Genomic DNA, 23,678 nt, shown 5'->3' on the forward strand with positions numbered 1-23,678 from the left:
CCCGGGCGTCCGGGGCTCCCTTCCCCGGTCCGACGGCTTGTCAGAGTGCCCAGGACGGGCTCCACGATTCCCGGGCGTCCGGGGTTCCCTTCCCCGGGTCAGCGGCATGTCAGAGTGCCCAGGACGAGTTCCACGGGTCCCGGGCAGTACTCCCGCGGGCGTCCGGGGCTCCCTTCCCCGGGCCGACGGCAGGTCAGAGTGCCCAGGACGGGCTCCACGTGTCCCGGGCAGTCCTCCCCCGGGCGTCCGGGGCTCCCTTCCCCGGGCCGACGGCAGGTCAGAGTGCCCAGGACGGGCTCCATGGGTCCCGGGCAGTCCTCTCCCGGGCGTACGTGGTTGTCCGACACATTCGGGCAGATGTGCTTTTACGAACCGGATCGGAATCGGCCCAAATAATAATAATAATAATAATCCACATTTGTAAAGCGCACAATCACCCGTAAGGGTCTCTAGGCGCTAGGGGCCGACGGGAAGATTAAGCAAGCTATTGCCCAGAGTCACATGGTGCTGGGCTAATCTGCCGCCGGTGCCGGGGATCGAACCGTGATCCCCAGATTCCGTAGTCAGCCGCCCTAGCCGCGGCGCCAGCTATTGCCCAGAGTCACATGGTGCTGGGCTAATCTGCCACCGGTGCCTGGGATCGAACCGTGATCCCCAGATTCCGGAGTCAGCCACCCTAGCCGCGGCGCCAGCTATTGCCCAGAGTCACATGGTGCTGGGCTAATCTGCGGCCGGTGCCGGGGATCGAACCCTGATCTCCAGATTCCGGAGTCAGCCGCCCTAGCCGCGGCGCCAGCTATTTCCCAGAGTCACGTGGTGCTGGGCTAATCTGCCGCCGGTGCCGGGGATCGAACCGTGATCTCCAGAATCCGGAGTCAGCCTCCCTAGCCGCGGCGCCAGCTATTTCCCAGAGTCACGTGGTGCTGGGCTAATCTGCCGCCGGTGCCGGGGATCGAACCGTGATCCCCAGATGGGGATATCCCAAAAATCTGGCATGGATACGGCCCGCCAGGACAGGTTTGGACACCCCTGATATAGAGGCAGTCAACGCGAAATCTGCTGGGTTCGATTCCGATCCGTGTCAGAAGGTCCGTAGGAATCTGTCGGGCTTGGGAGTCCATACAACAGGGGTGTCCAAACCTGTCCTGGCGGGCCGTATCCATGCCAGATTTTTGGGATATCCCCATCTGGTGATCACGGTTCGATCCCCGGCGCCGGCGGCAGATCAGAGTGCCCAGGACGGGGTCCATGTGACCCGGGCAGTCCTATCCCCTGGGTGTACGTGGTTGTCCGACATGTCGGTCGGATGTGCTTTTACGTACCGGATCGGAATCGGCCCCCATAAAATCGTACGTAAAGTATATAGCAAGTCAACCTGAAATCTGCTGGGTCAGAAAGGGCTCGATTCCGATCCGTGTCGGAAGGTTAGGAGTCCGTACGAATTTGTCGGGACGGCATGGCAGAGTGCCCGGGATGGGCTCCATGGCTCTTGGGCAGGCGTCCCCCGGGCGTCCGGGGCTCCATCCAGGCCGACGGCATGGCAGAGTGCCCGGGACGGGCTCCATGCGTCCCGGGCATTCGTCCCCCGGGCGTCCGGGGCTCCATCAGGCCGGCGGCATGGCAGAGTGCCCGGGACGGGCTCCATGCGTCCCGGGCCTTCGTCCCCCGGGCGTCCAGGGCTCCATCCAGGCTGACAGCATGGCAGAGTGCCCGGGTCGGGCTCCATGGTTTCCAGTGTGGTCCTTCCCTGGGTGTCGGGGCGCTCCAGGCCGACGGCATGGAAAAGTGCCCAGGACGGGCTCCATGCGTCCCGGGCATTCGTCCCGGGACGGGGACGGGGTGGGGAGAGTCCAGGCGGCTTCACTTTCGTGCCCGGCCATCTGGTAGCCCAGATCCCCTCGGCCATCTGGTCGCCCGCAACGCTTTCCTATGGGGCGACCAGATGGCCGAACTTCCCTGGAAGTCCCGATGAGGTGCCATTCGCCTCCCGGATCCCAGCTAGGGCTCCATGAGGTCGGGTTCTTTCACGCCTTGGGTCCCCTCTGTCACCTCGCGTGCACAGATTACAAGAAAAGGGGGTAATTTTGCTCCGGATTACTAGGGAGAAGGGTACGCCCGGACACCCCTCCGAGGGTGGTGGTTCTCTGCCATTGGGACCAGATGGGCTATGCCTGGGCAACACCTCCCTAGGCCATCCGGGGCTTCCTTCCTCCAGGCCAACTGCATGTCAAATCGCCCAGGACGGGCTCCATGGCTCCTGGGCAGTCGTCCCCCGGGTGTCCAGGGCTCCATCCAGGCTGACGGCAAGGAAAAGTGCCCAGGACAGGCTCCATGCGTCCCGGGCATTCATCCCCCGGGCGTCCGGGGCTCCATCTAGGCTGACGGTATGGCAGAGTGCCCAGTCGGGCTCCATGGTTTTCATGGTGGTCCTCCCCTGGGTGTCTGGGGGCTCCAGGCCGAAGGCATGGAAAAGTGCCCAGGACGGGCTCCATGCGTCCCGGGCATTCGTCCGCTGGGCGTCCGGGGCTCCATCTAGGCTGACGGTATGGCATAGTGCCTGGGTCGGGCTCCATGGTTTTCACGGTGGTCCTCCCCTGGGTGTCTGGGGGCTCCAGGCCGAAGGCATGGAAAAGTGCCCAGGACGGGCTCCCCGCTCCGGGGACAGTGGCAGGTGGGGAGTTTGACTGGGGCGGTACACCTAACAAACGATAACGCAGGTGTCCTAAGGCGATTTCAGGGAGGACAGAAACCTCCCGCGGAGCAGAAGGGCAAAAGCTCGCTTGATCTCGATTTTCAGTATGAATACAGACCGTGAAAGCGGGGCCTCACGATCCTTCTGACTTTTTGGGTTTCAAGCAGGAGGTTATCCGGACGCAGGGTCGTCCCAGGCCATCTGGTCGCCCCGGCTGCGCGACCAGATGACCATACGGGCTGGGGCGACCAGATGGCCCTACGGGCTGGGGCGACCAGATGGCCCTGCGGGCCGGGCGACCAGATGGCCCTGCGGGCTGGGTGACCAGATGGCCCTGTGGGCTGGCGGCCGGGCTAACTCCAACTTTTGTTCTTCCCCAAAGTTATGTAAGCCCCCACTACGTGGGGGCTTAATAGTCGAGGAAAATGGGCTCCCCAGGCAGGCCGTCGGGGAGTGGACGTGGCCTGGGCTTAACCCTCCTTGGGTCCGGGCGCTCGGGACAAGGCTCCACCGGGGCCCGGGGAGGCTCTCCCCAGCCTGGCTAGGGTTCGGAAGGTGGGACCGGGCCCGGGACTTGAGCTCCGGCCGGCCAGCCACGGGGTGCGCGAGCCCCCTGTCGCGCAGGCCACCAGAGGGTCCGGGTGCTGGGGACGGGGCTCCACCGGGGCCCGGGGAGGCTCTCCCCAGCCTGGCTAGGGTTCGGAAGGTGGGACCGGACCCGGGGCTTGAACTCCATCTGGCCAGGCCCCGAGGGTGCTGGAGCCCCCTGTCCCGCAGGCCACCAGTGGGTCCGGGCGCTGGGGACGGGGCTCCACCGGGGCCCGGGGAGGCTCTCCCCAGCCTGGCTAGGGTTCGGAAGGTGGGACCGGACCCGGGGCTTGAACTCCATCTGGCCAGGCCCCGAGGGTGCTGGAGCCCCCTGTCCCGCAGGCCACCAGTGGGTCCGGGCGCTGGGGACGGGGCTCCACCGGGGCCCGGGGAGGCTCTCCCCAGCCTGGCTAGGGTTCGGAAGGTGGGACCGGACCCGGGGCTTGAACTCCATCTGGCCAGGCCCCGAGGGTGCTGGTACCCCTCCGTCCAGCAATCCGGCCGGGGGTCCGGGGCGCCCGGGACGGAGGGTCCACCGGGGGCCCAGGGGAGGCTCTCCCCGGCCCGGCCTAGGGTTCGGAAAGCCGGGACTGGGGCCGGGGACCGGGCCCGGGGCTTGAGCCCCGTCCGGCAGGGCCCAGTGGTGTGGGAATCCCCCCTCCGTCCTGCAAGCCGGCCGGGGGTCAGAGGCGCCCGGGACGGAGGGTCCATCAGGGCCCGGGGAGGCCTGAAACCCCGGAGCCCTGCAGCCCCAGAGACCTGCAGCTCTGCAGCCCCAGAGACCTGCAGCTCTGCAGCCCCCGGAACCCTGCAGCCCGAGAGCCCTGCAGCTCCGGGGCAGGCAGATTGGCGTCATTTTGGTCCCGGCCATCTGGTCGCCCCTCTCGCCTCGGCCATCTGGTCGCCCTGGAAGTCATGATGAGGTGCCATTCGCCTCCCGGATCCCAGCGAGGGCTCCAGGAGGTCGGGTACTTTCGCGCCTTGGGTCCCCTCTGTCACCTCGTGTGCACAGATTGCAAGAAAGTGGGGTAATTTCCCTCCGGATTACTAGGGACAGGGTACGCCCGGACACCCCTCCAAGGCTGGTGGTTCTCTGCTAGGGGGACCAGATGGGCTATGCCTGGGTACCACCTCCCTAGGCCACCCGGGGCTTCCTCCCTCCAGGCCAACGGCTTGTCAAATTGCCCAGGACGGGCTCCATGGCTCTTGGGCAGTCGTCCCCCGGGCGTCCGGGGCTCCATCCCTGCCGACGGCATGGAAAAGTGCCCGGGACGGGCTCCATACGTCCCGGGCAGTCCTCCCCCGGGCGTCCGGGGCACCCATCTCCAGGAGGCCAACAGTATGGCAAAGTACCCGGGACGGGCTCCATGGGTCTCGGGCAGTCCTCCCCCAGGCATCGGGGGCTTCCATCTCCAGGCCAACGGCATGCCAGAGTGCCCAGGACGGGCTCCACGAGTCCCGGGCGTCCGGGGTTCCCTTCCCCTGGACAACGGCTTGTCAGAGTGCCCATGACGGGCTCCACGGGTCCCGGGTATCTGGGACTCCCTTCCCCGGGCCAACGGCATGCCGGAGTTCCCAGGACAGGCTCCACGGGTCCCGGGCGTCCGGGGCTCCCTTCCCCGGTCCGACGGCTTGTCAGAGTGCCCAGGACGGGCTCCACGGTTCCCGGGCGTCCGGGGTTCCCTTCCCCGGGTCAGCGGCATGTCAGAGTGCCCAGGACGAGTTCCACGGGTCCCGGGCAGTACTCCTCCGGGCGTCCGGGACTCCCTTCCCCGGGCCGACGGCAGGTCAGAGTGCCCAGGACGGGCTCCACGGGTCCCGGCAGTCCTCCCCCCGGGCATCCGGCGCTCCCTTCTCCAGGCCGATGGCAGGTCAGAGTGACCAGGACGGGCTCCACGGGTCCCGGGCAGTCCTCTCCCGGGCGTACGTGGTTGTCCGACAGATTCGGGCAGATGTGCTTTTACGAACCGGATCGGAATCGGCCCAAATAATAATAATAATAATAATCCACATTTGTAAAGCGCACAATCACCCGTAAGGGTTTCTAGGCGCTAGGGGCCGTCGGGAAGATTAAGCAAGCTATTGCCCAGAGTCACATGGTGCTGGGCTAATCTGCCTCCGGTGCCGGGGATCGAACCGTGATCCCCAGATTCCGTAGTCAGCCGCCCTAGCCGCGGCGCCAGCTATTGCCCAGAGTCACATGGTGCTGGGCTAATCTGCCGCCGGTGCCTGGGATCGAACCGTGATCCCCAGATTCCGGAGTCAGCCGCCCTAGCCGCGGCGCCAGCTATTGCCCAGAGTCACATGGTGCTGGGCTAATCTGCAGCCGGTGCCGGGGATCGAACCCTGATCTCCAGATTCCGGAGTCAGCCGCCCTAGCCGCGGCGCCAGCTATTTCTCAGAGTCACGTGGTGCTGGGCTAATCTGCTGCCGGTGCCGGGGATCGAACCGTGATCTCCAGATGGGGATATCCCAAAAATCTGGCATGGATACGGCCCGCCAGGACAGGTTTGGACACCCCTGGTATAGTGGTTAGTACTCTGCGTTGTGGCCGCAACAACCTCGGTTCGAATCCGAGTCACGGTGTAGTGTAGTTCCTATTATCCCAATAGGCTCTGCGCATTGGAATAATACCTTCAATAGTATAGGCCTAGACCAGATGTTAACTAGGTCTACTACTGTCGATATTAGACTTAAAGTTTTGGGTTTGCCAGCTAGCTCAGAGTTCAATAGAAACTTTCTCGAATAGGCAAGGAGGAGTTGAACCTCCCTGGATAGACAAGAAGGGATTTAGTTTCTGACAACCATAGAACATGACAACTTTGCTCTCCCCTAATCAAGAGTGTATCTCTAGAGTCGTGTGAAAACAAAAGACGACTTATTTTACTCAGTCAGTACGTGCATTCTTAGTCTCACCAGATTGTAGAGAAAAGGAAGAGACGGGCGTGTTCAATAAAAGATGTTATTTATTGATCAGTCTCTTCTCTCATACAAGAGAAATGGATCGATAATATTGCAATACTTATGGTTAAGTAAAGTGCATACATTAAAAGCAGAAGTATAAAATAATACTGTAAAAACATTGATATGGTTTCTAAGCCATATGAAGGTTTAAAATGAATAAAATGAATACATACACGTATACATTTGACTAATCGTACTCAACTGGTGTTTCTAACTACGCCTACCCCGTGTACCTGACCTAAGCCTAATACGTGGGCGGGGATAGAAAGTTACAGTTTAAGTTAAGTTTGTTTTGCCAAGTGACTGACTAAAGAATTCTCTGCAAGGGGTTATTCAGTTCTGTACCTGGAATCTAGGATGAATGAGGGATGGTATCTCTCGTCTCTGGTCTCGATATTCCAGGCTGCCTGCGAGGGCTACCCGGAAGCGCCGGAGCTGGATTTCTCGGCAGGAGAAAAGGCAGCTTCTCGTTCTCAGCGCGTCAGGAAGGCGGGGCTGCGCCAGCGGGGTCTGCTCTGCTCTGGGCTTCGGCAAGTCTGGCTGCTCCGATCTCGTCACCACCGCGTGTGTTTGCATAGCGCAATATCGGTAATATTTATACCTTTAAGGTGCCGAGATTGACGTAAGGATGGACATAGATACGTCAATAAGGATGTCATACGACCTGGTCGTTAGCACATTCTTTTGCTGAAGTTCTCGGTGAAATCAAAACAATGGCCGCAGGGTTTTTCCCAGGTCTGTCATAGGTTTGATTTGTTTTGAGAACTCCGTATGCCTTATCAGGGGCTGGAGGAATATCGCTTGTCTAATTAGATGGCAAGCGTTATGACCTAATCAGATAACACGTTCCTGTGCCATAGTGTGGCTTAATCAGATAACGGTTCCTGCATCATGGGGGTTTTCTGCCTCATGGGATGGCTGCTAGTTAACTTGTTAACCAGAATAGGGTCAGGAATAGGGGGATCGATACAGAACCTATAGGAATACATCACACCCACTCCACGCTAACTATGGACATATTTACGAATCTATGCATAGTAAAACATACTGTAGAGTATCGTGTATACCTTACCACCCCAAAATACATAAATGCATTTTGAAATTATCAAATATACGGAAAAAACAGTCATATGTAATATGTGCACTCAAGCTGCAGAATAATGCTAAAGTAATCACGCATATCTATACATTATCACTAAATTGTATATGAGAATTTACACATGAAATGGCTCTTAATACAGAAAAAAGGTTCGAGACCATTCCATCACAGAATAAAATAATTATGAACATACCAGCGGGCAGCTAATGTCTATAAACTATCTAAAATTAGAAATTTTAGTTCTCTAAGAATAGTTCTTACTTTAAGCAGAAGATAAGTGTCCCGAAAAATTCGAAAAATATTTTGGGGCTGCTTGAAAAAATTGCTGTCCGTGAACTGGAGGGAAAATTGTTCATGGTATTTTGCTTTTCAAGTTGAAGGCCAAATTCAGGGAACGCCGTGTACGAGCTTGCTCAAAAGTCTCTATTTCTGCTCTGGTGAGAACATCATATCATTTAGACTCTCGAAAAAGTTGTCAACAGCTTCCTGGGAGAGTTCCACTAACTCGGAAAAAGGTGTAACCATGCATTCGTGCGCATGATTGTCTCCATTGACATTTTGATTAGTATTGCTGACAGAAGGTCGTACCTGATCAATGCTGCTTTCATCTTGAACTTCACTACCCCTTAATCGTAGTGGTGAAGCTTCCACGAATGCCGTCATCAGGATTGGTAGCCGTTGAGGGCAGCACAAAGCATGAGCCTTTATTGGACTCAACAATGTTTCTGCATCCATTGGCGCATCTGATTGTAGCGTCAGACAGGTGTCTAACGCGCATTCTTCTCCGCATAGCAAGCACCTTAATACAGGTAAAACACATCGATGCCACATTGGTCGAAATGAAAGAAACCAAGTCATGTTCAGGTCTCTAAGCCGGGATAGTCCCAGGATTTTTGATATCCGGTCCCGGTATCCAATGGCTAGGATTGTTTCTTCCCTTGTCGCAGGTGTTTTGTCTGTGACATGGTTTGCCATAACGAAATATAAGGACTAAGAATAGGATTCCTGCAATTAGTCCTAAAATGAGGGGAAGTCCGCCAAAAATCGAATGGACGAAATCTGGAAAAATACCCAGTATGGCTTTGAATGGTGTTAATGCCATCGAAAATACTGTCTTAAATACTTTTGAGACTCCACTGGTATCAGAAATATTTAAGATTTCATTCAGGATTTCTGCGAAATGTATGGGGGAATTAGTTGATAATAAGGAGTGAATCTCTGCAGTCGTCCTTGCGACTAGGAGATCATACGTTTCTTGTTATGATGTGAGCCTTGTCGGCGTCTGGAGAAGCACTGTTTTCATTCTGCTTAAAGTATCTATTCGAATAGAAGTAATTTTCAAGTTGGGCCATGCCCTTGCCTCCCTGTCTGGAAGGGAGCTGGGGAACAATAAGCGTCCACAGCACTTGACCTTCGCAGTCGTAGTTACGAGATAAGGAGTCCCGGGCATAAGACTACAGCATCTGCGGTCCACAATTAGAATGTAACTCCCATTATAGAGTCTTTGAAAGAATGGTTCTATCTCTGTAGCAGGTGTGCCTAGCTGGTGACATGAAAGGTTATTTGAGTTCCCTTCACAGGCTCCATGCAAACTAATTCCATTACACAGAAGTGTACCGCTTAGTGACATCGCACAATTATTGCCACTAAGAAACACTTTCTGTCCTTTATTACTGACACATGCATGTGAATAGGGCAAGTTCCATGTTGTTTTAATGTACCCTTTTCCCAATTTTTCGTACATGCCAGCCTGTATATATTTTTGGCAGTATTGAAACCTGAAGGTTGATATTGGAATATTAATTATCCCATGTATTATCCATTCACTGACAGGTCGTTCTGACATTGTCACTGGTAATCTCTCGAGTTTCTCAATGCTCAGGATTGTATAATCAGCACCCTTTTGTGCCATACTGATTTGTTTATCAGTAAGGTTAAAGATATTGAAAAGTGACGTGTTGATTAAACGCCAAGGCACATAGCCTGAACGCAGATTTTGTAACGTCCAGCCAAGCTGTACAATAGAACGCAATTGGGACTGACCGTGTTGTAACAACAGTAAGTCTTGCGATATTATGTCGATTGCTGAAGACACAATGCTGTCCAGAGAAAAAATTCTGGAGGACAGAGTCATTAACCCATTGTCCACTACAGAAAGTGATTTTTCCAAATTAATACGGTCAATTTCCCGTATACTTTCTGCTGTCTCAATTTGAGTAACCTTCCAGGCCTCGTTGTATGCTGCATATACAGAGGCTGCTATGAAACGTTTTTGACGCTGTTTGCGCGGTCCCATAATGAAATCACGCAAGTCAGCACCATCAGTAAGTAAAGTTAGGTGTTGCTTAATTTCTGCCAGTGCGGAAGTTTGTAGCCACTGAAGGCATAATTTGCCCACACTGTAGGTGGTTATTATCCCTGGGTGTTGTCTTTGGGAATATCTAGGGTCTGGCCTGGTCATTTTGAACCCCTGTGTTTTGTTCAGGAATCTATCTTGACAGTTATTAGTATCTGTGGGCCAGATCAACCACTTTTTCCAATCAGGATGTGTTCTGTTTTGGTTTAATATATAATTTACGTCTATCTCTTCATCTGTAGAGCTATTGCAGTTCATTGTTGGTTTTGGAATAGACGGTTTATTTAAGTCTTTGATTTTGGCTAAGCCAAGACAGGTAGTTTGTTGAACAGTGTCATTTAAAAATATAATTTGTTCTGGGATCATGCAGGCTCTAAACAAAGATTCTATACCCTGTACTTGCCATTCTTTTGTACCCCAAACACTTTTTACTTCAACATTTTGTCCCAATAATCAAAACCAAAAGTATTCATTTGTTCAAAGAATGAGTCTGAATATATCAATTTCGTGTTTGTTATCATGGTCTTTGTCCCTGTCTTATTTGACAATTTGAAATAAAATGTTTCAGCATTACTTGTGTTAAAACCTGAAAAGTATGAATATTTGTCATAAAAGGTTCTTGAGCTTCCTTTTGGAGGGGTTGCACAATGTTCCCATTGATTATAATTTAAAACATTTCTAGGTTGTGCAGATCTATGTAGAAAATGGTTACCAAAGTGGTTATAACAGTACATACTATCATAATTTGTCGAACCCTGCAAATAATCATGTTTGGTGAATTTAGCAGACATCACTAAGTCAGACATCATATTATTTATACTTTCAAAGTCCCAATCATCAGCAAATGAGCTTGGTTTTGCAAAGTCACTCAACGAGATCTTAATTTGGTGTGGATATTTCAGGATTTCAACCGGACCATAAATTTCGTAGTCAGTGTTGTCCCATGCTACCCCACCCGGTATAGGATTGGCTGTGAAGTTGACTGAAGAAAGTTCTCTTTTCTTGACGTGTGAAGATGTGTGTGGTTTGAGGATCAAGTTGATTTTCTGACTTGCTGTGTCCATTTTAGCATATTTTCCCTCAATGAAGCGTCCCAAAGTTAGTACCATGATGAGCCAAAGTATGAGGATAAATGCACCAAAACCCACCCAAAATTCAATCCATGGAGAAATCAGATATGTTTCTTTCAGTTGTTTCAAAAGTACTTTAACTTTATCTTTAAAGGTTTTTGTTGATGGCTGTGATTTTGATTCAGTGAAGCCTTCAGAGGAATCATCGAAGTTTATGAAGTAGCCGGATGCAGTTCTGTCAATAGTTCCAATTGCTTCAGGATTGCTGTTTCTTGCATAGTCGTTTGTTACTTCATTATAGATTGGTGTGTCTCTGCTAAATGTTTTTATTTGGGTTTTCAGAGGTCTAAGTTCCATTGCATTGTTGCATAGTCCTTGTTGTAGTACTGTAGGCGTTTCGAATGTGATTAGCCTCTTAGATTGAACCTCTGTGTTTGTAGCAAATCTTGGTGTTCTACTACTTATCGGGAGTCCACTTGGCCTACTATTTGTTATCGGCCACATGATTGTGGTTTTACCAGGTCGATGGATACAACTCGGTTCTCCTTTTTACCAGCAAGCGGCGGTAGTACAACTGATCTTGTCCCGTTGACAGACAAGACAGGAACTGCTTTTCTGTAAGAAGGCCCAAATTCCTTCTTTACCGCGATCTTTTCTCTGACTAGATCCCCGACTTTTGGAATCCAGACAGGTCTTGCTGGGACAGGTGGTGGTTCTTCAGTGGTTGTTGGCTGCTGTTTCAACTTTATGTTGCTCAGGTCTTTTCTTGTTTCATTTAAGTCCTGCAAAATAGCCAAACGATCTTTGATATCAAAGCTTTTTTCCTTCACCACTGAAGTCTGACTGTCGAGGTCTAAGACTAACATCCTAGTTCCAAATAATAATTCGTACGGACTGAATCCCTTCAGAGAATTTCTTGGCAGGTTATTTAGACTACGTTGGACACTTATTAGATCTTTGACCCACCCAGCTCCCGAACCTAATATCCTTTCTGTTATAGATAGCTTTATGCCTTGGTTTTTTCTTTACACCATCCCGTATCCCTCAGGAAGGAAGTGAGAAGAGTCCCGCTGTGCTATGCTCATTTGGCCATGTTTCCCCTCACGCTGGAGGGCTAGAGTGAAAACAATGGTCAAACGTAGCATGCTCTTAGCGTATATGCCATTTAGACTCGCAAATCTTTGTATAACAGTCCAGACGTCAGCCGAGTGCTGGTGATCTACATTATAAGTGGAAACTAGCCTGTATATGTTAATCGGACGCTTTGCTTTTTACTGTTGATCTTTTCTGGAGTGAAACGACACGGTATTACACCGTTTCTCTCACCACTGCGATTTCTGTTACAGTTTGGGCAGTTCTTTACAAAAATGGTATGATGCAGGCTCGTGCCTGGCCACCAGTACCTTGATTGTAATTCTTCCAGAGAATCTTTTAGTTTGAGGTGTCTTAGACCCTCGCCCATATGCGCGTCTGCTATTAACAAGTTTCTCCTGTCCATGTTTGGAATCACTCTATCCCCCACTCCAGGGATTCGAGCAAAAGGGACGGAGTTTGCATCGATTATGTATGTATAATTGAGTGGATAGTTGATCGGTAGCGCTGAGCAGTCGCCTTTTGATGACGTTTTCACCGCCAGCACTGTTTCACCGTCAATATACTTCACTGTACGCTTTTTTCTAGCTACGGAAGCCGATTTAGTTGCTACCGCTGTGGCTGTCTCAGCCAATGAATTCCCTGCAACGTGAACGCCATCACGCTGATGACTCAGTGAGTGTGTCACGTGAGTCTTTGGTAGTTCTTTTTGTAAAAGAGCTATTTGTTCCCAAAGCAGTTTTTGCTTTATTGTTGCACCTGTGTCATCTTTGTAACCGTTTTGAATCCATGTCTGCAAATCGTTGTTATATGATTTGACGCAGTAATATGAATCGGACACTATAAGTGTCGGGAATTCGCGATCCGCATTATCTAGCGCCATTTTCAATGCTATTATTTCAGTCTGTTGTTCTGAATTAGTTTCTACTGAGTGTGTTTTTGTTAATAGAGGTCTTAGTTTACCTCCGCGCCACACTTCTTTTGTAATCTCACATGTGGGGTTGTATGCTTGTTCTCCCCAAACGGAGGGTTGAGCATGTCCGTCTGTATAGATTACACAAGCGTATTGTCGTAAGGGCAGAATGTCGATTGGCAGAGGGAATGTTCTTTCATATTCTAGATTTTTTAGTTCCTCTAGTTCTGGATCAAAGTAGTAGTATACTTTGTCCGTTGTAATTGAAGTCACCCATTGTATCCATTCCGGATTCAATGTTGTTGTTGGTAAATTACACGGTGTTGTTAATGCCTCAAAGGCTGATTCTGCTGTTCTGACTGTGATACGTCTACCGTCAGCTCGATCTTTTTCTCTAGCTATTGCGGTTTGAACTGCATGAACAATTTTTTCTTTAATGCTGAACTTCTTTTCAGCTTCTGTGTACAAGTGTGATTTGAATGCAATCGGTACCTTTTCTCCCTCATTAGAGGTCAGGTATGTGAATCCGCATCTTCCTGGATGACTCGAATCACAAGATTGCGTGTGTTATCACGTGTATCTAATTTTGTTTTAATTAACATGTTGTTTGTAAGGATCTCAAAATTTCTGTGTGTATTTGAGTCCAATTGGTTCTTTTAAAATCTGGTTTTATTAGATCATAAAGGGGTTTGACCCTTTCTGCGTAATTTGCAATGTATGTTCTTCCGAAATTTAGGAAGCCTAGAATTGACTGTAGGTTTTTTAGTGTTCTAGGTGCTTGGAGTACGGCACATTTCTCTAGGAAATTGTCAGCCAGGCTTTTGCCTTCACTTGATAATTCATATCCTAAGAACAGGACTGTTAGATGGGCAATTCTGGATTTTTTAAAGTTGAATTTGTAACCCTCTGCTGCGAACCCAAGTATTATGGTGTTCACTATCTTCAAGTGAGTATCCAAGTCATCATCTGTTAAGTATATGTCGTCGACATACGATAATGCTTCGTCATCATATGTTTGTAGTAATTCTGTTACTCTTGCTGAGAATACCCCTGGGCTATTCTTGTACCCCTGGGCTAACCGTCAGAATTGTTTTTGAGTGCCATTTATTGAGAACGCAGACAAATATCTGCTCTCTGGTGCTATGTTTTGACAAAAGAATCCATTAGAGATGTCTAATGTTGTTTTGTATTTTTTGCGCACTATGTTATTCATTAGTGCAGCACTATGCGAGTTTTGCACTGCAAAAGTTTTGCAACATGAGTTAAGGTGTCGGTAATCCAAAACTAGACGATATGAATTGTCTGGTTTGGAGACCGGAAACAAAGGGTTGTTCATTTGTGAGGTGCAAGTTTCAATCACCCCCTGGTATTTTAATTGATCTAGAATTTCTTTTACCTGTTTTTTAGCTTCTTGCTTAATTGGGTACTGTCTTTGTGCAGTAGGTTGTGATTTTAACTGGATTTTGTGAGGAGGAGAGTCCTCATCCCATCCTACATGATTTTTATATAAAGCAGGAGCTAGAGCTACTGCCCACTTTCTGGCAAGTGTATATTTTTTATGAATTGGGATATGATTTGAGAAGGCAGGCATAATTATTTCTTCGCCATGAGGGCACTCCCTGACAAACTCTGGTGGCCAGTCTTTTTCAGCTAGAAGGATGTCATAGCCCTTGGAGAGATTATCCCAAAATAGTCCCCTTATTTTTCTAGTCTTATCCCCTTCTATACGTAATGTTATTTCATATATTTTGTGAGGTTTGCTAACTCTGGTGTCTGCAGTTTCCACTTGAAGATATTCATTTGTGTCCACTGTCTCCAGATGATTCATAAGGACTTTGCGAGCTATGCTCACTTCTGCTGCGCTGTCTAGCATTGTCTGAGCCCATTCTCAGTTTTTCAGTTGTGTCCTCAGTATTCTCGGCATTGTTAACTACTTTAATACTGGCTACCTTCTTTTTTGGAAATTGTAATTTCTTTTTTAGATGAGCAGGTTCCTTGTCTTTGGACTTGGCGTGCTCTTCTCTTTGTTCTGATCGTCCTCTTCTTTCCGATTTCCGCGAGGAAGTCTGAAAAGATTGAGAGGGACGTGTATCAATGTCTTGATATCTATCAGGCTTCTTTATATTATCCCTATTTCTAAGGTTATATCTTTTCCCAGAGGGGTCACTTTGGGGTGACCTGTGTCTTTGGTTCGGAGATTTTTCTCTCCGCCTAGGAGACCTTCCTCTGGACTGGAATTTCTTTTCTTTAGGATTGGATTGTTTGTTTCCATCCCAGCTCTTTTTTTGTGATGTTGAATTATTATAAAAAAATATTTTTTCAGGACTTTCAATCAGTTGTGGTTTTACTGGTATTCCACCTAAACTATCTCTACCTAGTTCCTCATAGGATTTTTCTATAATTCTGGCAATTTCAGCTGGTTGGTCTGCTATATCTGTCTCCTTTAACCTCTGGCGGATCGCCACGTTTGCTGCTTCTCCCTTTATGTTGGCTAATAATATAGCCAAGACCTGCTTGAAGTCTTTTAGTAATTTCATACCAAGAGTTAAAGCGGGTTCTGGACCGTATTCGTCTTGAATTTGTTTTAGCACATCTGGTATTACCGAAATGGATGGAACACCGTGCGTTTTTGTGTAGATGGAAGCAAAGACTGTACCCCAAGTGTCACAGTCCTCCACGTGTGGTGCGATTCCCATTGGAAGACAGATAGTCAGAATCCTGTGTTTTTCTAACGGGGTGGTGTCTGGAAACACCGCCTCTATTTGGGTGATTTTTTGTGCTAACCAGAATGGTATTTGTTCCCGTTTAGCTGGTACTTTACCTAGGCAGGATTGTATGTTCTGTGGTGTAATTTTATTTGTGTTCCCCTGGTGAGGGGCCAGCTGTGGAATTTTAATTGCTGGTTGAATTGTTGAAGTCCGCATCACATATTGGACTAATTGTCTATGTACTTTTATTAATTGTTTTAGCTGTGTTAAAAGCTCTGGTGCAGGCATTCTTTCGATGTCTGGATGTGGTGTGTATCCGGCTAGGACCGGCCACGTTGCTCCTGGTCTACCTAAGGGACCGAGCCTGGTGATGTGATTATTATGTTTTAGGGCACCATTAAATAAGAGCAGGTGCTCTTGAAATTTAAGTGGTACTTCCACCTCCTCGAAAGGAGTGTACTCATTAGGAGGTTCCTCTGTTTTGTAATAGTGGAAGTACTTTGTTACAGCATTTGCTGCTGGAAAATGTATCCATGAATAGTATACCTCTGTCTGCCGATATTCGTTTGCCTCAATTACGAATATGACTGTGCCACCTCTAGGTGTCAGTCCATTTTCTATAAGTTTTAAGGTTATAGATCTCCTTTTGATGACCGGGATGAGTATTATATCCGGGTCTGTTTCTTGCATAGTATTATCAGCTGCTACTATTTCAGCTGCTAATCTAGCTGTCTCTCTTTCTTCATCACTGTCTACCATTTTACCGACAGGAAGGTTATTACTTTTGTTTGCAGATCAGGTTTCTTATGGAAACAAAGATTAGATGCACAATATTTTGGAACAGTGTATCCTTCAATGTTGACTAAACCAAGTACCATACATAGGAGTTTCCTCCTGCGAGGTTTGGCGGATATTACCTTTCACCCACTCCAGACGTCTTTGGAGTATTATGGGAAAAAAGGGGTCTGAGTGAAAAAGCACGACTGAGTTACTCTAAATGTCTTACGTTAGTTTTATCACCCTTCCAAACACGTTGGGCGCCATGTAGTGTAGTTCCTATTATCCCAATAGGCTCTGCGCATTGGAATAATACCTTCAGTAGTATAGGCCTAGACCAGACGTTAACTAGGTCTACTACTGTCGTTATTAGACCTAAAGTTTGGGGTTTGCCAGCTAGCTCAGAGTTCACTAGAAATTTTCTCGAATAGGCAAGGAGGAGTTGAACCTCCCTGGATAGACAAGAAGGGATTTAGTTTCTGACAACCATAGAACATGACAACTTTGCTCTCCCCTAATCAAGAGTGTATCTCTAGAGTCGTGTGAAAACAAAAGACGACTTATTTTACTCAGTCAGTACGTGCATTCTTAGTCTCACCAGATTGTAGAGAAAAGGAAGAGACGGGCGTGTTCAATAAAAGATGTTATTTATTGATCAGTCTCTTCTCTCATACAAGAGAAATGGATCGATATTATTGCAATACTTATGGTTAAGTAAAGTGCATACATTAAAAGCAGAAGTATAAAATAATACTGTAAAAACATTGATATGGTTTCTAAGCCATATGAAGGTTTAAAATTAATAAAATGAATACATACACGTATACATTTGACTAATCGTACTCAACTGGTGTTTCTAACTACGCCTACCCCGTGTACCTGACCTAAGCCTAATACGTGGGCGGGGATAGAAAGTTACAGTTTAAGTTAAGTTTGTTTTGCCAAGTGACTGACTAAAGAATTCTCTGCAAGGGGTTATTCAGTTCTGTACCTGGAATCTAGGATGAATGAGGGATGGTATCTCTCGTCTCTGGTCTCGATATTCCAGGCTGCCTGCGAGGGCTACCCGGAAGCGCCGGAGCTGGATTTCTCGGCAGGAGAAAAGGCAGCTTCTCGTTCTCAGCGCGTCAGGAAGGCGGGGCTGCGCCAGCGGGGTCTGCTCTGCTCTGGGCTTCGGCAAGTCTGGCTGCTCCGATCTCGTCACCACCGCGTGTGTTTGCATAGCGCAATATCGGTAATATTTATACCTTTAAGGTGCCGAGATTGACGTAAGGATGGACATAGATACGTCAATAAGGATGTCATACGACCTGGTCGTTAGCACATTCTTTTGCTGAAGTTCTCGGTGAAATCAAAACAATGGCCGCAGGGTTTTTCCCAGGTCTGTCATAGGTTTGATTTGTTTTGAGAACTCCGTATGCCTTATCAGGGGCTGGAGGAATATCGCTTGTCTAATTAGATGGCAAGCGTTATGACCTAATCAGATAACACGTTCCTGTGCCGTAGTGTGGCTTAATCAGATAACGGTTCCTGCATCATGGGGGTTTTCTGCCTCATGGGATGGCTGCTAGTTAACTTGTTAACCAGAATAGGGTCAGGAATAGGGGGATCGATACAGAACCTATAGGAATACATCACAACGGCGTTTTGGTTGGCAATGTCACGGCAGTTGGGTTTTTCTTTTACAGAATTACCAAATGTACCAGTTGTTTTTGTAAAATGTCTATTAAAAACAGATCCTTTAAAATATTTAAACGATCTAACGACAAATTATTTAAACACACATGATTATAAGATGTAGCCTTATTTTTGTTTTTAGGAGAGAACGTGCCTGCTGAAAAAAACATTATTTTTAAAAAGTGCATTGCAGAATATTAGGAATTTGCTGTGGGACACCTTGAAAACTTTCATACAGATTATTTGCACAAAACTTACAGTCAGTTGTTGTGTCCGAGTGGTTAAGGAGATGGACTAGAAATCCATTGGGGTCCCCCCGCGCAGGTTCGAATCCTGCCAACAACGAGAAACTTTTTAACATTGGCTACAATTTCAGAAGTTAACCTTTAGAATTTCTTCCATGTCAGTTTTATAAATAGGTGGCTTATTTTGGTGTCACTATTGCCCTTTCACATATTTATTATCGCTACCCCTTTCATATCTTTGCTATAACTCTCATCCTACATTAGCGCTGGTGCAAACACTTCAAATTATTATACCCTGGCTCTCTCAGTCATACCATTCATGCACTTGAAACTTACTTTACCAGTAAAAGAAGCAAATAGAAAAATAAAACAAAAGTGCTCGCTGGATTAGGCAAACACACTTCATAAAACTGCATTTTCTTTTCTATTCTCCCCGTGTTACAAGCTTAACTGCTCCCTGTGTAATTTCTCTTAGCCTGCTGTCCCAGGAAGAGAATTTTATCTACAGGCTCTTTCCGTGTTTTTTTCCTAGTCTTTCTTTCCCTTTTCTTAGATTTGTAACTGTTCCTTTACGTGCTCTATTTAGGCGCCATTAATCTCATTTGAGCTCCTTGAACCTGCTGCTGTTTTCTCCACACCTCATACTGCCTTTTCCCTCTTTCTCTTTTTCTCTGAGGTTGGTGGCTACTTTCCAAAGCTTCTGATGCCCCAATGTTCCTTCATCTTGTTGTCAGACGTGAATTGGAAAAGCAACCAAATTAACAAGCCTTTACCACTCATACATGGCAGAGGTTTATACTTTAATTCAATGACCTAAGAAAAGCGTGTTGTGGGGCCCCTACGAGCCATGGTGCTTGCTTCATCATAATTAGGCACGCAGTCATTAGCCACAGCTCTGATCATGAGTCACTGAGGTCAGTTTCAATAATTCCTCAAAAACCTAACCATGCAGTCCCCCCTAACTGTGTAGTTATCTTGCTTTACTGCTGTTTGTGTGATTAGCTGGGAGGAGCTCACGGCAGCATCCTCCCTATAAAAGTGTAGATGGACCGCTCCTTAACTCTTTCTTGCTTCACATACAGATGGCTTGAGGAGGTACAGGGGAGATGCAGGTCTACTAGACAGAATAGAAGATCTGCGCCAGGTGTGTTTCTCTGCATTGGTGTCCCATCACAGGCCCACAAATGTATGTGTGATCTTTGACTCCTGGCAGTTCACAAGCAGGCGGCCAGGAAACGGTTTCAGCCTATCAACCACTGAGGAGACAAAGCCTTTGTATAAGGAATGAGGAAGCAATGAACACATTCAGCCTATCACAGGAGTTCCCTGAGTGTTCCGAATTATAAATTCTCCATGTCACTGTATGTTATTGAGCCCAAGTAGCTTGCTGTGATCGTATAGTGGTTAGTACTCTGCGTTGTGGCCGCAGCAACCTCGGCTCGAATCCGAGTAACGGCATTGTGGTTGGCAATGTCACGGCAGTTGGGTTTTTCTTTTATAGAATTACCAAATGTACCAGTTGTTTTTGTAAAATGTCTATTAAAAACAGATCCTTTAAAATATTTAAACGATCTAACGACAAATTATTTAAACACACATGATTATAAGATGTAGCTATATTGTACCTACTGACATAAATTATCGTTCTTGAACCTATTTGCGGTGGGGGGAATGGAGCTCTCCCCAATGCCATTCAGAATGCAGTTGCAGTTGAGTGACCTGTGTTGTGGCTGTCTAGAGGGAATGCACAAATGTAGCTGTCTCGCAGCCCAATCCAGACGTCAATTGGAGACAGGGTTTCAGGCAAATAGAGCAGTAAGTGCAGAGAAATGCTCACTCTCTAAAAATGGCATTTATAAAATAGTAAAGTTAAATCCAACCTCACCAGTAAATAGGATTTATCAATAAATAAATAAAGCGTCTCCTCTCTGATATGGAATTACCCCCCAAAAAGTATAAGGGAATACCCAATGCTAACCTATGAGAGGGGTAGACCTCACTGTAGTGAAAAATGTAATAGACTGTTTGGTACTACCAGGACATGCAAACTACCACAGTACATGTCTTACCTTTTACTTACATAGCATGATGCCCCTAGGACTACCTAGGGCCTACCTTAGGGGTTAATTATATGTAATAAAATTGGAGTTTAAGGCTTGGCAAGTAGTTTTAAATGGCAAGTCGAAGTGGCAGTACACTGCAGCACAGGCACTGCAGTAGCAGGCTTGAGACAGGTTTGAAATGCTACTTCTTTGGGCGGCACAATCAGTCCCTGGGTATATGGTATACCACTTTACAAGGGGCTTTCAAGTCAATTAAATCTGTCAGTCAGGTATACTCCAATTACACACATGATTAGGGAAGAAGCACGTGCACTTCAGCACTGATTAGTAGCGATGAAGTGATCAGAGTCCTAAGGCCAACAAAAAGATACAGCAAAATGAGTAGGTGAAAAGCAATAAGGTAGGGTTGAGGCCACCTTAAGAATGCAAGGTCTAACAAAAACAAACTAAGGATAACATGAGTAAAACATCAGGTTTCTCTACGGCATTTGGTGAGACAAGTGTGCCTTCTTTTATGTTCCATAAATGCAATCTTTCCCTGACCCCTTTATTATATAGCTCTTCAAGTAAAAAAGATAAAGCACTTACAAAGGAGCCTCAAATACTCAAAGATGGTAGACTTCTGTAATATGGGCCATAGACTAAAAGCAGCACGAAAACAGAGTGCAATAGGGTCCCAAAAACCTGAGTGCCACATGAGAGTATGCATGAAAGCCTATCCTTTTCCAAACTAGAGATATACTCATGCAATTTTTGTTTTTAGGAGAGAATGTGCCTGCTGAAAAAACATTATTTTTAAAAAGTGCATTGCAGAATGCAAGGAATTTGCTGTGGGACACCTTGAAAACTTTCATACAGATTATTTGCACAAAACTTACAGTCAGTTGTTGTGGCCGAGTGGTTAAGGCGATGGACTAGAAATCCATTGGGGTCTCCCCGTGCAGGTTCGAAGCCTGCCAACAACAAGAACATTTTTAACATCGGCTACAATTTCAGAAGTTAACCTTTAGAATTTCTTCCATGTCAGTTTTATAAATAGGTGGCTTATTTTGGTGTCACTATTGCCCTTTCACATATTTATTATCGCTACCCCTTTCATATCTTTGCTATAACTCTCGTCCTACATTAGCGCTGGTGCAAACACTTCAAATTATTATACCCTGGCTCTCTCAGTCATACCATTCATGCACTTGAAACTTACTTTACCAATAAAAGAAGCAAATAGAAAAATAAAACAAAAGTGCTTGCTGGATTAGGCAAACACACTTCATAAAACTGCATTTTCTTTTTTATTCTCCCCGTGTTACAAGCTTAACTGCTCCCTGTGTAATTTCTCTTAGCCTGCTGTCCCAGGAAGAGAAATTTATCTACAGGCTCTTTCCGTTTTTTTTTCCTAGTCTTTCTTTCCCTTTTCTTAGATTTGTAACTGTTCCTTTATGTGCTCTATTTAGGCGCCATTAATCTCATTTGAGCTCCTTGTACCGGCTGCTGTTTTCTCCACACCTCATACTGCCTTTTCCCTCTTTCACTCTTTCTCTGAGGTTGGTGGCTACTTTCCAAAGCTTCTGATGCCCCAATGTTCCTTCATCTTGTTGTCAGACATGAATTGGAAAAGCAACCAAATTAACAAGCCTTTACCACTCATACATGGCAGAGGTTTATACTTTAATTCAATGAGCTAAGAAAAGCGTGTTGTGGGGCCCCTACGAGCCATGGTGCTTGCTTCATCATAATTAGGCACGCAGTCATTAGCCACAGCTCTGATCATGGGTCACTGAGGTCAGTTTCAATAATTCCTCAAAAACCTAACCATGCAGTCCCCCCTAACTGTGTAGTTATCTTGCTTTACTGCTGTTTGTGTGATTAGCTGGGAGGAGCTCACGGCAGCATCCTCCCTATAAAAGTGTAGATGGACCGCTCCTTAACTTTTTCTTGCTTCACATACAGATGGCTTGAGGAGGTACAGGGGAGATGCAGGTCTAATAGACAGAATAGAAGATATGCGCCAGGTTTGTTTCTCTGCATTGGTGTCCCATCACAGGCCCACAAGTGTATGCCTTAAATTGAACTCGGATACGTCCGAGGTGGTCATCTTTGGAAACTTAACCCCAGATTGGTCCTCCCGCTGGTGGCCACAGTCCATGGGTTCACCTCCCACTCCCGTCAGCAAAGTGAGGAACCTAGGTGTCATGTTTGATGACCGTCTCACTTTCTCCCCCACGCAAATCAGATTGCCTCCTCCGCGTTCTACAAACTACGAATCATTAAAAAAATCCTCCCTTTCCTTCCTGCTTCAGCTGGTAAAACCCTGATCACGTCCTTGGTCTTATCCACCCTGGACTACTGCAATGCTCTATTCTTGAACTCCCAAGAGAGAGTCCTCAATAAGCTGCAAACCATTCAAAATGCTGCTGCCAGACTGCTGGGTTATATCCCCAAATTTCAATCAGTCTCAGGCACCATCAGAGAATTGCACTGGCTTTCCATCAGGAACAGAACTAAGTTTAAGGCTCTGTGCATTGTCTATAAGGCGTTGCACAACCAGGGACCAGCCTTTCTCACTCAACAACTTGTTCCCTACCGGCCCACCAGGTCCCTGCGGTCCTCTGATCGCCTCCAGCTGGAAGTACCCCGTACCAAACTGGTCTCATGGGGTGACAGAAGATTCCTCGTTTCAGCACCCAAGCTCTGGAACTCTTTGTCACTACTCATAAAGAACAGCCCCTCCCTATGGTCCTTTCGAAAGCAACTCAAAACGTGGTTATTTGACCAATAATTACATCCTCCTGTAGGGCTGAATTTAGCAGATACTAGCGCCGAGATGCCCATGGGCCTTCGTAGCGCTTTATAAATGTTTAAATAAATAAATATGTGTGATCTTTGACTTCTGGCAGTTCACAAGCAGGCGGCCAGGAAACGGTTTCAGCCCTACAACCACTGAGGAGACAAAGCCTTTGTATAAGGAATGAGGAAGCAATGAACACATTCAACCTATCACAGGAGTTCCCTGAGTGTTCCGAATTATAAATTCTCCATGTCACTGTATGCTATTGAGCCCAAGTAGCTCGCCGTGATCGTATAGTGGTTAGTACTCTGCGTTGTGGCCGCAGCAACCTCGGTTCGAATCCGAATCACGACATTGTGGTTGGCAATGTCACGGCAGTTGGGTTTTTCTTTTACAGAATTACCAAATGTACCAGTTGTTTTTGTAAAATGTCTATTAAAAACAGATCCTTTAAAATATTTAAACGATCTAACGACAAATTATTTAAACACACATGATTATAAGATGTAGCCTTATTTTTGTTTTTAGGAGAGAATGTGCCTGCTGAAAAAAACATTATTTTTAAAAAGTGCATTGCAGAATATCAGGAATTTGCTGTGGGACACCTTGAAAACTTTCATACAGATTATTTGCACAAAACTTACAGTCA

General features: G+C 47.3%; 2 non-coding genes across 2 annotated transcripts; both read left to right on the forward strand.

The window, feature by feature from the left end:
• The first annotated feature begins 18,199 nt into the window (after window positions 1–18,199).
• On the forward strand, window positions 18,200–18,281 carry TRNAS-AGA (transfer RNA serine (anticodon AGA)). The gene has a single exon. It is a non-coding gene; the product is annotated as a tRNA-Ser (tRNA).
• A 2,846-nt stretch (window positions 18,282–21,127) lies between these two features.
• On the forward strand, window positions 21,128–21,209 carry TRNAS-AGA (transfer RNA serine (anticodon AGA)). The gene has a single exon. It is a non-coding gene; the product is annotated as a tRNA-Ser (tRNA).
• Window positions 21,210–23,678: the final 2,469 nt, after the last annotated feature.

The sequence above is a fragment of the Lissotriton helveticus genome, chromosome 12, assembly GCF_964261635.1.
Source record: "Lissotriton helveticus chromosome 12, aLisHel1.1, whole genome shotgun sequence".
Lineage (NCBI taxonomy): Eukaryota > Metazoa > Chordata > Amphibia > Caudata > Salamandridae > Lissotriton > Lissotriton helveticus.